Here is a 14,936-nt window from a genome sequence, read left to right on the forward strand (position 1 = left end):
TAGATGAACACAATGCACATCTTGCAGAGTTTGTACACAAGAATTTGTATTATAAAACAATGTCCTATAAGTGTAAAAATGTATTTTTAATGTGTTGAGATTAGGTTGCAAGCAATTTAAATACCATCTGTTTACAAACAGGATGTCACTAATGAACTATCTGTGCACCAACAAATTTTGAGTGGGTTGTGTGTACATCTGCTCTTGCAATAGGAATGCTTAAACCATAATGCATGCTTTAAAGTCTCAGTCACTGGAAAGTTACAGACCAAGAATAATGTTAATGCAGATACGCAGTTCTACACATTGTGAGGTCAACCTTCCAATCCAAAACAAAGCTGATAATGATAAAGCTAAAGATAACTTAGTTTTTAAAAAAACAAGAATAGCAGCATGACCAACTCCACACAAGGCTGATGATTCACTGCTACAAAAGCCACCTTCCTGCAAATAGTGGGAATGCCAGCTCTTGTCACATGGTCACATATAGGGGTTTTGCCAGGTCACTGGGGGTTAAGGGCAACCAGGCCTCCTGTTGAACTCTGAAGCAGAGATTTTTAGTAAACAATCCATGCCAATTTACTTTCCCAATGCCAGATTTTACTCACCTTCAGTTAGAATGTTGCTAGTAAGAAGCCTGCAGTTGGACCTGAAAAGGTAATGAAAGTAGTTATCCTTTGCCCATAAGAACTGAAAAAGGACTGAAATTGTGGAACTGTCCAATGCCCATGGGGGCAGCCTCGTGTTCCACTAGTGGGGCCATGGAGCTAAAGAGTTCTGTGTTTGCATGATTGTGTCAACTGTTGGTATCAACTGAGTGCTACTGAAAATGGTCGTGTATTTTTTCATAGCTAATCTGAGCTTTGGGGCTGCTGTTTTTGGAGAAGTAGTCTGTTGTGGTCCTTTTGGGATGCCATAACAGAATACCACAGACTGGCTAGCTTCTAAACAGTAAACATTTATTTCTCACAGTTCTGGAGGCTAGAAGTCCGAGACCAGGATGGATCCAAGATCATAGTCCAGTGAGGACCCTCTTCCAGGTGACAGGTCCTCACAGGGTGAAAAGGCAAAGGAGCTCTGTCGGTTCTCTTTTATAAATGTATTACAAGCATCCCTAAGAGATAATGCAGGCTTGATTCTAATGTCTCCAATAAAGCGAATAACAATAAAGCAAGTCACATATTTTGGGGTTTTCCAGTGTATATAAAAGTTAGGCTTACTGTACTGTATCTATTAGGTTTACAATACCATCATGTCTAAAAAATATATGTACTTTAGTTTAAAAATACAGAGGACTTCCCTGGTGGTCCAGTGACTAAGATTTTTCACTCCCAGGGCAAGGAGCCCAGGTTTAATCCCTGGTCAGGGAACTAGATCCCGCATGCAACTAAGACCTGATGCAGCCAAATAAATAAATAAATAAATAAATAAATATACATATTAAAAATATTTTATTGCTAAAAATGCTAACCGTTATCCGAACCTTCGGCAAGTTGTAATTTTTTGCTGTTGGAGGGTCTTGCCTTGATGTTGGTGGTTGCTACAGGAGGGGGTGGCTGTGGCAATTTCTTAAAATAAGACAACAGTTAAGTCTGTATCAATTAACTCTGTCTTTCCCTTGAACACTTAGAGGCCATTGTAGGGTTATTAACTGACCTAATTTCAATATTATTGTGTCTCAGGGAAACCCGAGGAGATGGGGAGAGACAGGGGACTGACCAATTGCTGGAGCAGTCAGAACACACATTTATCGTTTAATTTTGCTATGTTATGTGGACACCTGCTCCCAAACAATTACAGTAACATCAAAGGTCACTGATCACAGACCATCATAACAAATGTAATAATAATAAAAAAGTTTGAAATATGAGAATTACCAAAATGCAACACAGAGGCAGGAAGTGAGCAAATGCTGTTGGAAAAATGGCACTGATAGCTTTGCTCAATGCAGAATTGCCACAAACCTTCAATCTGTAAAAAAAGTATCATCTGCAAAGCATGATAAAGCAAAGCACCATAAAATGAAGTATGCCCATAATTTCACCCTCATGATCTAATCACCCAAAGGCCTCCACCTCCTAAGACCGTCACACTGGGCATTAAGATTTCAATGTATGAATTTTGGAGGGGGACAAACATTCAGACCATACAGTCATCCTTTGCTAGGAGCAGATTAATGAGACTAAGGTTTTAGCCCTTGTCTCTGTAACAATTGGCAGACTTCTGGGCCACTGGCCACATTTTGAGTAGCATTAGTCTAATGGGTAACAGACAAAGAGGGTCGAGGGATAGATGGCTGAAGTCATAAATGTCTGAATTTGAGAGTTACAGGGATCTCCCACTTTTTCTCTTTTATGAGAGACCTGCCTTAGTACCTGTTTTTGCTGACCAAAAGAGATCCGAGGAGCATTTTCAATTTTATGAAAAAAGGTGAAAAGTGATAGCATTCATAGTTTGTTTTGCAGGGAGTTTTTACAGAGGCAGCTTGCACCTTGAACTGCTAGAGAGGTAGACCTCCAAGCTCCTTCCCCAGAAACTATACTCAGCATCTCAGCGTCAAGCCCCCAGAGCTTTGAATTGTGTCTGTGAACATCTGTGCCTAATCTTGATTTATTTTGTGCAACCGTTAGTTAAAAAGATGTGTCCTAAGGTAATTGCTTCTTTGCTTTATGCCATCTTGGCTTAAAGGTTTCATGGGGATGCTCTGATAGTGGGAGACCCATAGAGCGTTTCCGGCCTATGGTGGAGTCTGTGGTGCTGTAGGAGTGGCAAGGAGGTGATGGCCGCAGGAGATGAAGAAGTCCAAGTGGGGTTTGGAAAGGTCATCTGTAAGGATATGCTCCTTTTCACCCTTGTCATTAGAACACACTGTATTTTTACATAGATGCAGGCATGTAATAACCCTGCACTGAACATTTCCAATACAGGCCTTCTTGATTTGCGTACCATCTGCACATTTTTTGTAATGCATCAATTCTGTTTTTCCTACAAGTGGTTCTAAACTCTTTGGGGGTGGTGATGGGAAAGACAGATCTCCTCTAAAATAATGGGACAGGACAGACCAATCACAAACTCTGAAATTGAAACCATGGTTAAAAATCTCCCAACAAGCAAATGTTCAGGATCTGACAGCTTCACAAGTGAATTTTATCAAACATTTAGAGAAGAGTTAACACCTGTCCTGAAACTGTTCCCAAAAAATTGCAGGGGAAAGAACACTTCCAAACTCATTTTATGGGGCTTCCCTGGTGACTCAGACAGTAAAGAATCTGCCTGCAATGTGGGAGGCCCCAGGTTTGACCCCTGGGTTAGGAAGATACCCTAGAGAAGGGAATAGCAACCCACTCCAGTATTCTTGTCTAAAAAATTCCATGGATAGAGGAACCTGGCAGGCTACAGTCCATGGGGTTGCAAACAAACAAAAGTTCAGGACCTGATGGCTTCATAGGCTAATTTTATCAAATATTTTGAGAAGTTAACACCTATCCTGAAACTGTTCCAAAACATTGCAGAGGAAGGAAAACTTCCAATCTCATTTTATGAGGCAACCATCATCCTGATATCCCAAATCAGACAAAGATAGCACCAAAAAAGAAACATACAGGCCAATATCAACTGATGAACATAGATGCATAAATCTTCAACAAAATACCAGCAATCTATATCCAACAGTACATTAAAAAGGTCATCCACTGTGACCAAGTGGGATTCATCCCAGGGAAGCAAGGATTTTTCAACATCCACAAACCAATCAATGTGACACACAATATCAACAAGTTGAAGAATAAAATAATGGGACAGAATTAGGGTTGAAGAAGGAGATGGCAACCCAGTCCAGTATTCTTGCCTGGAGAATCCTATGGACTGTAGCCTGCCAGGCTCCTCTGTCCATGGGGTCGCAAGAGTTGGACACGACTTAGTGACTAAATCACAGAATTAGGGTGGTGTGCTGGCCTCCTCTGACCAATGGGTGTCCTACTTGATCCCAGGGTGTTCCGAGGAACCCAGACCATGGAAGACCTGCTGTACTGCTTATTTGGGTCTGGGGACTGCTTTTCTCCATGTTGAACTATCCCCCATCTCCGTCTATCCTCTACCATTCTCTTCCATGAGTGGAGGCTCAGGATGGGGAAGGAGAAGAATTGGGGGACTAGGGAGCATCAGACCATGTGGGTAGAGGGCTTGAGGCTAGGTGGCAACTTACTCTTACGGATGAGCTCTGACTTGCCAAGGCCCCGTTTAGTTTGTGCTTTGGATGGAGGTGGTCCTGGGGGAAACATCCCTTTCTGTCATCTTAGGGACTGCTTGATTTTTCACTTTGAGTCTATAGAAAAGTCTGGAATGGGGCTGGAGGTGCCTGGCTGGGTTTCCTCAGTCCCTGGGCTTTGGTGGGGGAGGGGTAGGGAGAGGGCAATAGCTGGTACTGCTTACAGTTCCAGCTCAAGGGGACCTGTGAATCTTTTCTCCTGAGCTGGAGGGGGCAGTGTTTTTTGTTTTTGATTTTCACTTTGGGATTTTTGTTTGTTTGTTTTATTTTTTGTGATTTTATTTCTTAGAACAGTTTTAGATTTATAGGAAAATTGAGATGATAGTGCTCAGAGTTCCCATATACCCCATAGCCAGTTTCCCCTCTTATTAACATCTTAAATTAATAGGGTATATTAGCCATAACTAATGAACCTTACTTAGTACATTATTATTAACTAAAGACTATGGTTTATTTAGAAATCTTCAGTTTTTCCCTGTTTTTGCTTTTCTGCTCCAGCATCCCATCCATAATATTATATTACATTTAGTTTTGTGTCTCCTTAGGCTCTTCTTGGTATGATAATTTCTCAGTCTTTTCTTCTTTTTTGTGACCTTGACAATTTTGAGAAGTCTATTGGTGAAGTATTTTGTGGGATGCCCCTCTATTGGAATTTGTCTGACGTTTTCTTACTATTAGACTGAGGTTCTAGGTGTTAGGGAGGAAGACCAAAGAGGTCTTAACAAGGATACATACCACCAGTATGTTCTGTCACTGTTGATATTGAACTTGATCACCTACCTGAGGTGGTATTTGTCACATTTTTCCACTGTAAAGTCACTGTTTCCCCCCTGTTTTATAGCCACACTGCGTGGAATGTGAGTTTTTAGTTCCTTGACCAGAGATTGAACCTGTGTCCCCTGAAGTGGAAGCATGATGTGTTAACCTCTGGACTGTCAGGGAAGTCCCAGAAGTTACTACTTTTTCCCTCCCTTTACAGACTCTCCTCTTTGAAGTCATTATATATAGCTCACACTTAAGGAGAAGGACTCTGCCCCTCTGGGAGACTTTATCTACATAAATTAATTAGAATTCTTCTGAAATGGAGATATGTCCCTTTTCTCTTCCGCTTCTCTGTCTAGTCAATTATTTGTTTACAACAACATGCCCTCATGGGTATTTATTTCATATTTTGGGTTATTATAATCCAATTCTACTTTATTTTGTTGCTCAGTTGTTTCAGCTTTGACTGTTGGCAGTGCTTCCAGTTGTCTCCTATGTTCCTTTGATATATTCCCACCAATGTAGGGCTTTGTATTTTTTTGGTTGTTATTTGTTTGCTGTCTTCCACTTCCTTACTTCCTGGCTCTAACAAGATGCTTCAGGCTCATCTCATATTTTTCCTGCTCCAGTTCTAGAATGAGTCACCACTCTTTTTAATTTTTTTTTTTGATATTTTATTTGAGAACGACATTAGAAAACAAAATCTGGGTGCCAGGTGTGCATTTTACTACTGGTATATCTAGGCCCTCTCAGCTGGCAGAGCAAGGAAATATATGTGTTTATACCAGTAAAGGCATATATATATATATCTACAAATATTTCTATATTTAGCAATTTGTATTTATATTAAACTAAGCATCAGGAGAAGACTCTTGAGAGCCCCTTGGACTGCAAGGAGACCCAACCAGTCCATCCTAAAAGAGATCAGTCCTGGGTGTTCACTGGAAGGACTGATGTTGAAGCTGAAACTCCAATACTTTGGCCACCTGATGTGAAGAGCTGACTCATTTGAAAAGACCCTGATGCTGGGAAAGATTGAGGGCAGGAGGTGAAGGGGATGACAGAGGATGAGATGGTTGGATGGCATCATTGACTCATTGGACATGGGTTTGGGTAAACTCTGGGAGTTGGTGATGGACAGGGAGGCCTGGCGTGCTGTGGTCCATGGGGTTACAAAGAGTCAGACATGAGTGAGCGATTGAACTGAACTGAAGCATCAGTTCATAAGGATGTCTCCAATTCTCCATTATTACATGAGTCAAGAGCAGTCCTTTTTATTTTAGACCCACCCTGTCTCTGACCAAACACAATATTCATCTCCATTATTTAATTTTTTAAAAGCGTATTTTCAGAGAACTTATTCATAGTTAGAACTAAATGTATATTATGAAAATGATAAAACATTAAGACATGATTGTCAGTGTATTCACTTCAGGTATCAGATTTCTAAAAACACTCCTTAGGGACTTCCCTGGGGGTCCAGTGGTTATGATTCCCGCACTTCCATTGCAGAGGGCCAGGGTTTGATCCCTGGTCGAGAGCGAGGTTCCCACAAGCTGTATGGTGGCACAGCCTGGTAAGAATAGCCAGAAAAACTCTGAAATAGAAGATTAATGAAGGGTATTCAAGTCCTATCAGAAAGTAAATTGGGGTAGATTGTGTTTTCCCCAATTGACCACAGTATTTTCTCCCACTCCATCTATTTTTCTTACAGTGTGAACTTGACATTTGTCCCACTGAGAGATGGGGTCATTTCACCTCCCTTTGGATTTGGATGAGATTGACCCACTTGTAATAAAATGATTGCAGAGAATATGGTGCTGCCTGGGTCAGAAAGTTGAGGCAGCTTCTAGTTTGTTCTTGGAGGCACTTCACTATAATTCTAGTTGCCATGTAAACAGCCTGTCTTCTCTTCTCTGAAGCCACCATGCTGTGAGGAAGATTGAACTAGCTCTCACAGAAAGACCACATAAAGAATGCTTGAATGAAAAAAAAAGAAAGTTTGAATGAATGGGTAAAGAAGCGGTGATACATATATACATGAAATATTACTGAGCTATAAAAACGAATGCATTGAGTCAGTTCTATTGAGGTGGATGAACATAGAGCCTATTATACAGAGTGAAGTTAGTCAGAAACACAAAAACAAATATCATATGTTAACGAAAGATAGTACTGATAAACCTATTTGCAGGGCATCAATGGAGACACAGACATAGAGAATAAACTTGTGGACACGGGCTGGGGGTAGGAAGGAGACAGTGGGATGAATAGAGAGAATAGCATGGGAGCATATACACTACCATGTGTAAAATAGATAACCAATGGCAATTTGCTCTTTGACTCAGGGAACTGCAACCAGGGCCCTGTAACAACCTAGAGCGGTGGGAAGGGGTGGGATGTGGGAGGCAGTTTCAAGAGGGAGCAGACATGTATACCTATGACTGATTCATGTTGAGGTATGGCAGAAACCAAGGCAATATTGTAAAGCAATTATCCTTCCATTAAAAATAAATATATTACATTTTTTGTTTAAACAAAAGAGAAGGCTTGAAGCCGCATGAGAAAAGGATAGCTGACCAGCTCCCAGTTGCTCCAGATCCTCCCCTCTAACACTTCCAGTTCTGGCTCCTTTCTGATAACTGAATGAGCCAGAACCACCCAGTCAACACTCTTCTAAATTCCTAACTTATAGACTGTGAGATATAATAAAACAATTGTTTTAAATGACTAAGTTTAGGGATGACTTGTTTCACATCAATATTTTCTAATATTTTCTATTTATATGTAATATATAATATATTGTTGTTTTCTGTCCAGTTGCTCAGTCATGTCTGTTTCTTTGCGACCCCATGGACTGCAGCACACCAGGCTTCCCTGCCCTTCACCAACTCCTGGAGCTTGCGCAAACTCATGTCCATCGAGTCGGTGTTGCCATCAAACCATCTTGTCCTCTGTCGTCCCCTTCTCCTCCTGCCTTCTATCTTTCCCAGCATCAGGGTCTTTTCCAATGAGTCGGCTCTTTGCAGCAGGTGGCCAAAGTATTGGAGCTTCAGCTTCAGCATCAGTCCTTTCAATGAAAATTCAGGACTGATTTCCTTTGGGATTAACTGGTTTGATCTTGCAGTTCAAGGGACCTTCAAGAGTCTTCTCCAACACCACAGTTCAAAAGCATCAGTTCTTCCGCGCTCAGCCGTCTTTATGGTTCAGTGGTCTTTATGGTCTCACATCCATACATGACTAGTGGAAAAATTATAGGTTTGACTAAACAAACCTTTGTTATATATATAAGTCTCAGTAATTAAAACAATGTGTTGTCAGCACACAAATAGACCAAAAGAAGAGAAAATTCAGAAATGACCCAAATACAAACAGGAAATTAGTATGCATAAAAAGTGGCATTTCAAAAAGAAGTGCAGTTATGGGGAATTCTCTGCTGGCCTAGAGTTTAGGACACTGTGTGCCCACTGTAGGGGGCACAGGTTCAATCCCTGGTCAGGGAACTAAGATCCCCCATGCTGAGCAGTGCAGCCAAAATAAATAAATTTTAAGAAGTGGAATTTTGAATCAGTGGGAAAACTTGTTTCTTTTTAATAAATGATGTTGCAATAACAGATAACTGTCTGGAAAAATAAAGTTGGATTTATAGTTAATATCACATATCAAAATAAACTCTAAATAGGCCTAAGATTTAAACATAAAAAATCAAACCCACGAAATAACTAGAAGAAAATATGGGCAAATTCTCTTATAACTTTGGATTGGGTAACCTTTGTAACTAAGCTTTAAAAATCTGCAGACCTTAACAGAAAACATTAATCAAACTGACTAAATGTAAAATAAACTGAAAAGCAAAAATAAGACAAATGTCCAAACTATTTAAAACTCATTATTAAAGATTAGAAATCAATAAAGACACATAAAATACAATATATAAATGGGCAGAGATTATGAAAAAGATAACAGGTTAACACACAATTTCATGATTATGAAAGTTTATAGAGAAGTAAATACAAATGGCCCTTTAACTTATGAGGGCATGCTCAACCTCATTCATAGTAAGAGTAATACAAAATAAAACTCTCCCTAACTACTATTTTCTTTGGCACTCAGCTTTCTTTATAGTCCAACTCTCACATCCATACATGACTACTGGAAAAACCATAGCCTTGACTAGAGAGACCTTTGTTGGCAAAGTAATGCCTCTGCTTTTTAATATGCTGTCTAGGTTGGTCATAACTTGCTTCCAAGGAGTAAGTGTCTTTTAATTTCATGGCTACAGTCACCATCTCCAGTGATTTTGGAGCCCTCCAAAATAAAGTCAGCCACTGCTTCCCCATCTATTTGCCATGAAGTGATGGGACTGGGTGCCATGATCTTGGTTTTCTGACTGTTGAGCTTTAAGCCAACTTTTTCACTCTCCTCTTTCACTTTCATCAAGAGGCTCTTTGGTTCTTTGCTTTCTGCCATAAGGGTGGTATAATCTGCATATCTGAGGTTATTGATATTTCTCCTGGCAATCTTGAGTCCAGCTTGTTCTTCTTCCAGCCCAGCGTTTCTCATGATGTACTCTGCATATAAGTTAAATAAGCAGGGTGACAATATACAGCCTTGACATACTCCTTTCCTGATTTGCAACCAGTCTGTTGTTCCATGTCCAGTTCTAACTGTTGCTTACTGACCTGCATACAGGTTTCTCAAGAGGCAGGTCAGGTGGTCTGGTATTCCCATCTCTTTCAGGATTTTCCAACATTTATTGTGATCCACACAGTCAAAGGCTTTGACATAGTCAATAAAGCAGAAATAGATGTTTTTCTGGAACTCTCTTGCTTTTTCCATGGCCCCCCAGCGGATGTTGGCAATTTGACCTCTGGTTCCTCTGCCTTTTCTAAAACCAGCTTGAACATCTGGAAGTTCACGTTTCATGTATTGTTGAAGCCTGGCTTGTAGAATTTTGAGCATTACTTTGCTAGTGTGAGATGAATACAATTATATGATAGTTTGAACATTGTTTGGCATTGCCTTTCTTTGGGATTGGACTGAAAACTGACCTTTCCCAGTCCTGTGGCCACTGCTGAGTTTTCCAAATTTGGTGGCATATTGAGTGCAGCACTTTCACAGCATCATCTTTTAGGATTTGAAATAGCTCAAGTGGAATTCCATCATCTCCACTAGCTTTGTTCGTAGTGATGCTTTCTAAGGCCCACTTGACTTCACATTCCAGGATGTCTGGCTCTAGGTGAGTGATCACACCATCGTGATTATCTGGGTCATGAAGATCTTTTTTGTATAGTTCTTCTGGGTATTCTTGCCATCTCTTCTTAATATCTTCTGCTTCTGTTAGGTCCCTACCATTTCTGTCCTTTATTGAGCCCATCTTTGCATGAAATGTTCCCTTGGTATCTCTAATTTTCTTGAAGAGATCTCTAGTCTTTCCCATTTTATTGCTTTCCTCTATTTCTTTGCATTGATCAGTGAGGAAGGCTTTCTTATCTTTCCTTGCTATCCTTTGGAACTCTGCATTCAAATGGGTATATCTTTCCTTTTCTCCTTTGCTTTCTGCTTCTCTTCTTTTCACAGCTATTTGTAAGGCCTCCTCAGACAGCCATTTTGCTTTTTTGCATTTCTTTTTCTTCGGGATGGTCTTGATCCCTGTCTTGTGTACAATGTCACGAACCCCTGTCCATAGTTCATCAGGCACTCTGTCTATCAGGTCTAGTCCCTTAAATCTATTTCTCACTTCCACTGTATAATCATAAGGGATTTGATTTAGGTCATACCTGAATGGTCTAGTAGTTTCCCCTACTTTCTTCAATTTAAGTCTGAATTTGGCAATAAGGAGTTCATGATGCTTTTGAACTGTGGTGTTGGAGAAGACTCTTGAGAGTCCCTTGGACTGCAAGATCAAACCAGTTAATCCCAAAGGAAATCAGTCCTGAATTTTCACTGAAAGGACTGATGCTGAAGCTGAAGCTCCAATACTTTGGCCACCTGATGTGAAGAGCTGACTCATTTGAAAAGACCCTGATGCTAGGAAAGATTGAAGGCAGGAGGAGAAGGGGACAACAGAGGATTAGATGGTTGGATGGCATCACCAACTCAATGGACATGAGTTTTAGTAAACTCCGGGAGTTGATGATGGACAGGGAGGCCTGGCATGCTGCAGTCCATGGGGTCACAAAGAGTTGGTCATGACTGAGCGACTGAACTGAACTGAACTACTATTTTCACCCATTACTTGGCAAAAAAATCCACAAATTTTACAACACACATTCTTGATGGAATTGTGGGGAAACAGGTATGCTCACATATAATGCATATTAGTCTAGCTCCCATGAAGGGCAATTTGGGAATATTGTCAAATTCACAAATACATTTATTCTTTGACTCACATTCGTGGGAATTTATCCTTTAGATATACCTGCACAGCATAAAATGTTTCCCTGCAGCACTGTATCTTGCGGTAGAAGATTGGAAATAACCCAAGTGTCAATCAACACAGGACTGCTTACATAAATTTTGATGTAACCACATAAGGGAATACTGTGCAACCATAAAAATGATTGGAGAAAATCTCTAAGTCTATATATTTATTTTAAAAAGCTCTTTAAGACACACTAATTAGTAAGTGGAAGAAACATGATGCAGAACAGTACGTTGGCTTTTGCTTAAGAAAGGAGAAAATAAAAATATATATTGATAGCACTTGTATTTGCATAAGGAAACTTGAAAGATACAACAGGAATTAATACAAGTATGTTATTACTTGGGGTGAGAAGAATAAGGTAGATAGGAATGGGACTGTGAGAGTGAGAACTTTCGCTGTATATCTTCTTTCTGTTCTCTGACTCATATTATCTTTTTGAGAATAAAACAAAATAAATTTGAAATAATGGTAATTCAGCTCCTCATATTTATTTCCTTGCTGTAAAAAAGGCAAGTAAGGGCTTCCCTGGTGGCCCCGTGGATAAGAATCCACCTGCCAATGCAGGGGACACGAACTCAGTCCCTGGTCCAGGAAGATTCCACAAGCCATGGAGCAACTAAGGCCGTGGGCCACAACTACTGAGCCAGCCCTCTAGGGCCCATATGCTGCAACTACAGAAACCCATTTGCTTAGAGCCTGTACTCTGCAACAAGAGAGGCTATTGCAATGAGAAGCCTGTGCACAGCAACGAAGCGGAGGATCCCACGTGCCACAACTAGAGAAAGCCCTCACAAAGCAAGGAAGACCCAGTGCAGCCAAAAATAAATAAATAATCTTTTTTTAGAGGCAGGGGACTTCCCAGTGGTTAAGAATCCGCCTTTCAATGCAGGGGACGCAGGTGTGTTCCCTGGTCGGGGAACTAAGATCCCACGTGCCACTGGGAGGTAAGGCCATGTGTAGCCATACTGAGCCTGAGCAACACTGCAAGAGAAACACCGTCCCCCACCTCCACCCGCCCCTGCACTGCAACAAAGCCCCAGCACAGTCAGAAAGAAAAAAAAGGCAAAAAACACTCTACTGCCCCTAAGAGAGGGCTTCCCAGGTTGCTCAGTGGTAAAGAATTCACCTGCCAATGCAGGAGACGCAAGAGACTTGGGTTCAATCCCTGAGTCAGGAAGATCCCTTGGAGTAAGAAATGGCAACCCATCCCAGTACTCTTGCCTGGAGAATTCCATGGACAGAGGAGCCAGGCGGGCTCCTCTTGGGGTCACCAAGAGCCAGACATGACTGAGCATACACACACCTGTGAGAAAACTCAGGAGCATGAATGTCTGGTTGTGGTATTAAGTACTGCTTTGGAGGGAGTACTCAGCTGCAAATCAGCCCAAACACTGTTTTCTTGATTATTCTTTTGTTTTACGAAAGTAAAGTCCCATTTTCTGTGGTGGTCCTACTGGGCCTGTGTTCACCTTTATCCTAGTGATTCTCACATTTAAGAGGATCAGAAAAGCTAGACTCTCCAAGCTGCATCAGTCTTCCTGGATAAGTGGCTCAGACAGTGAACTGAGTTATACCCCTTCCGTGGTCTTCTATGATCTTAGCTTGCAGGTAAATATTTGTGGAAACACTTGAAAGGCTCTTTTGAAAATGCCCATGGATTTGATTTAATGTTTTATGTAGACAAGTTCCACTCTCTTCTTGCAGAAATGGTGGCAGAGTTGAGACCCATCTGGGTGAAATTGTTCTGTAAATTATGTGTACACACACACACACACACACACACACACACACAATTGCTTGAGAAATTTAGGGATGGATCAACAGAGAGGGAAGAAAATGAATCTCTTCAGTTTGCCTCTCAAAATTGATTCTTTATCGTCTAAGCTACCAGGGAAACCCTAGTCAAAATTGATACCAAGGTCATCTAAATAGGGGTGCTAAATTGGTACTTTTCTAAGTAACAGAGACAGACTTCTCCCAAGAAAAGCTGTCAGACAAGGGAGGATAACCTGAGTGTCCATGCAATTATTTTTCAAAATAAACAGAGCACTCCATCTTTGCTTCTTGGATTAAAGTCAAACTATTATATATAAACTGTGTCAAGTCAGTATGTGAGGCTGAATGCTGATGTCTTCCTCATTGATTTGAAAGGAAACGGGTAGTTCCAATATGCAGCCCCCCGCCCCCCGGCCACATTCCTATGTTCTCTTAAAGCATGCCCTTGTGTCTTGGCTTCTAGAATATTTTGATAAATATTTAAGATATTTCTTTGTTGTGTGCAACCCCAAATGCTGGTGTCTATCTATTCCATAAATGCTTTAACTCTCTCTACTATTCATCACAATTGCTTTTGGAAACAGCAAGTAAACTGGTGCCCAACCAACATTATGAAATTTCCTTTTTTTGGAATAAGTAACACATTAACCCAATTCCTAAGTCCTGTCTTTGCTTGAAAATGACTTACCAGTAAATCATTCTTCATATTGATCAGTAAAGAAAAGAAAGAAAGTAATTCTTGTAAGGTTTTTTTTTTTTAGGTAAATAATTGGTAACAATGGTAATTTCACTTAGCTTCTGCAGCAACTAAAGCCATACTGTTAATTCAAAACCAGGTTTTGCTATTCTTCCAGGAAATAACTTTGTAGTGAGCGGAAGTTTGTCAGCAAATGCTTTTGGGACAGGCTGGGGCTAGGTTCCTGAAGTCAGTAAGTGAGGGAGCGTGTGTATTTGCACTCTGGGCTGAAAAGATGTGCCAGGTGTTTGTGACAAGCTGTGATGAGGACTGTAGATTACTTCGAATCCATTGTGTTCTTTTCCCTGTTGGAAAAAAGAAACCTTCTGAAAACAAGCCCTTATTTAAAGGAAGTCCCAGTTAATCCAACAAGGTTTGAATGAAGTCCCTTTTACACAAACTGCTTGACAAAGGCCATTTGGCCCTGAGGAACCCTGGGAGAATAGAAGCTGGAATCAACACCCCATACAGGGTTCAGATAGTTCAAAACTCAGGACCTTCTTAAAGCATATCTGACCTTGGTTAGAACAAAATTTATCTAGTACTGCAAGCAGAGGTCTTATGTAAGACAGCAACAAACCTCCATTGGAGTGACAGATGGTTATTGAACATTTACAAGTGCCAAGAAAATACACTGACACCTCCCCATTTGCTCCTTACCTGTTGAATCAGGTTTAATTATAATTATCCCCATTTACAAGGCGAAGAAACTGAGGCTTCCTAAGGGTGTCATGTGTTGGAGCTCAGCTCTGACCCCAGACAATTTGATCTAGAACCAGAGAGCTTAACTCTGGATCAGGTCTGTTAAATGGTCCCATCCAGATGGCAAGCAGGGTAAAAGTAAGTCTCTGCCAGCATTTACAGGGAGGTGGCTACCATCTGCATGCATCATCTCCAAAGTCTTACAAATGATTTTAAAAAGTCAACCCTTATGTACTCAGACAGGCCTCCCAGGTGGCGCTAGTGGT

This window comes from Dama dama, chromosome 20, assembly GCF_033118175.1.
Source record: "Dama dama isolate Ldn47 chromosome 20, ASM3311817v1, whole genome shotgun sequence".
Taxonomy (NCBI): domain Eukaryota; kingdom Metazoa; phylum Chordata; class Mammalia; order Artiodactyla; family Cervidae; genus Dama; species Dama dama.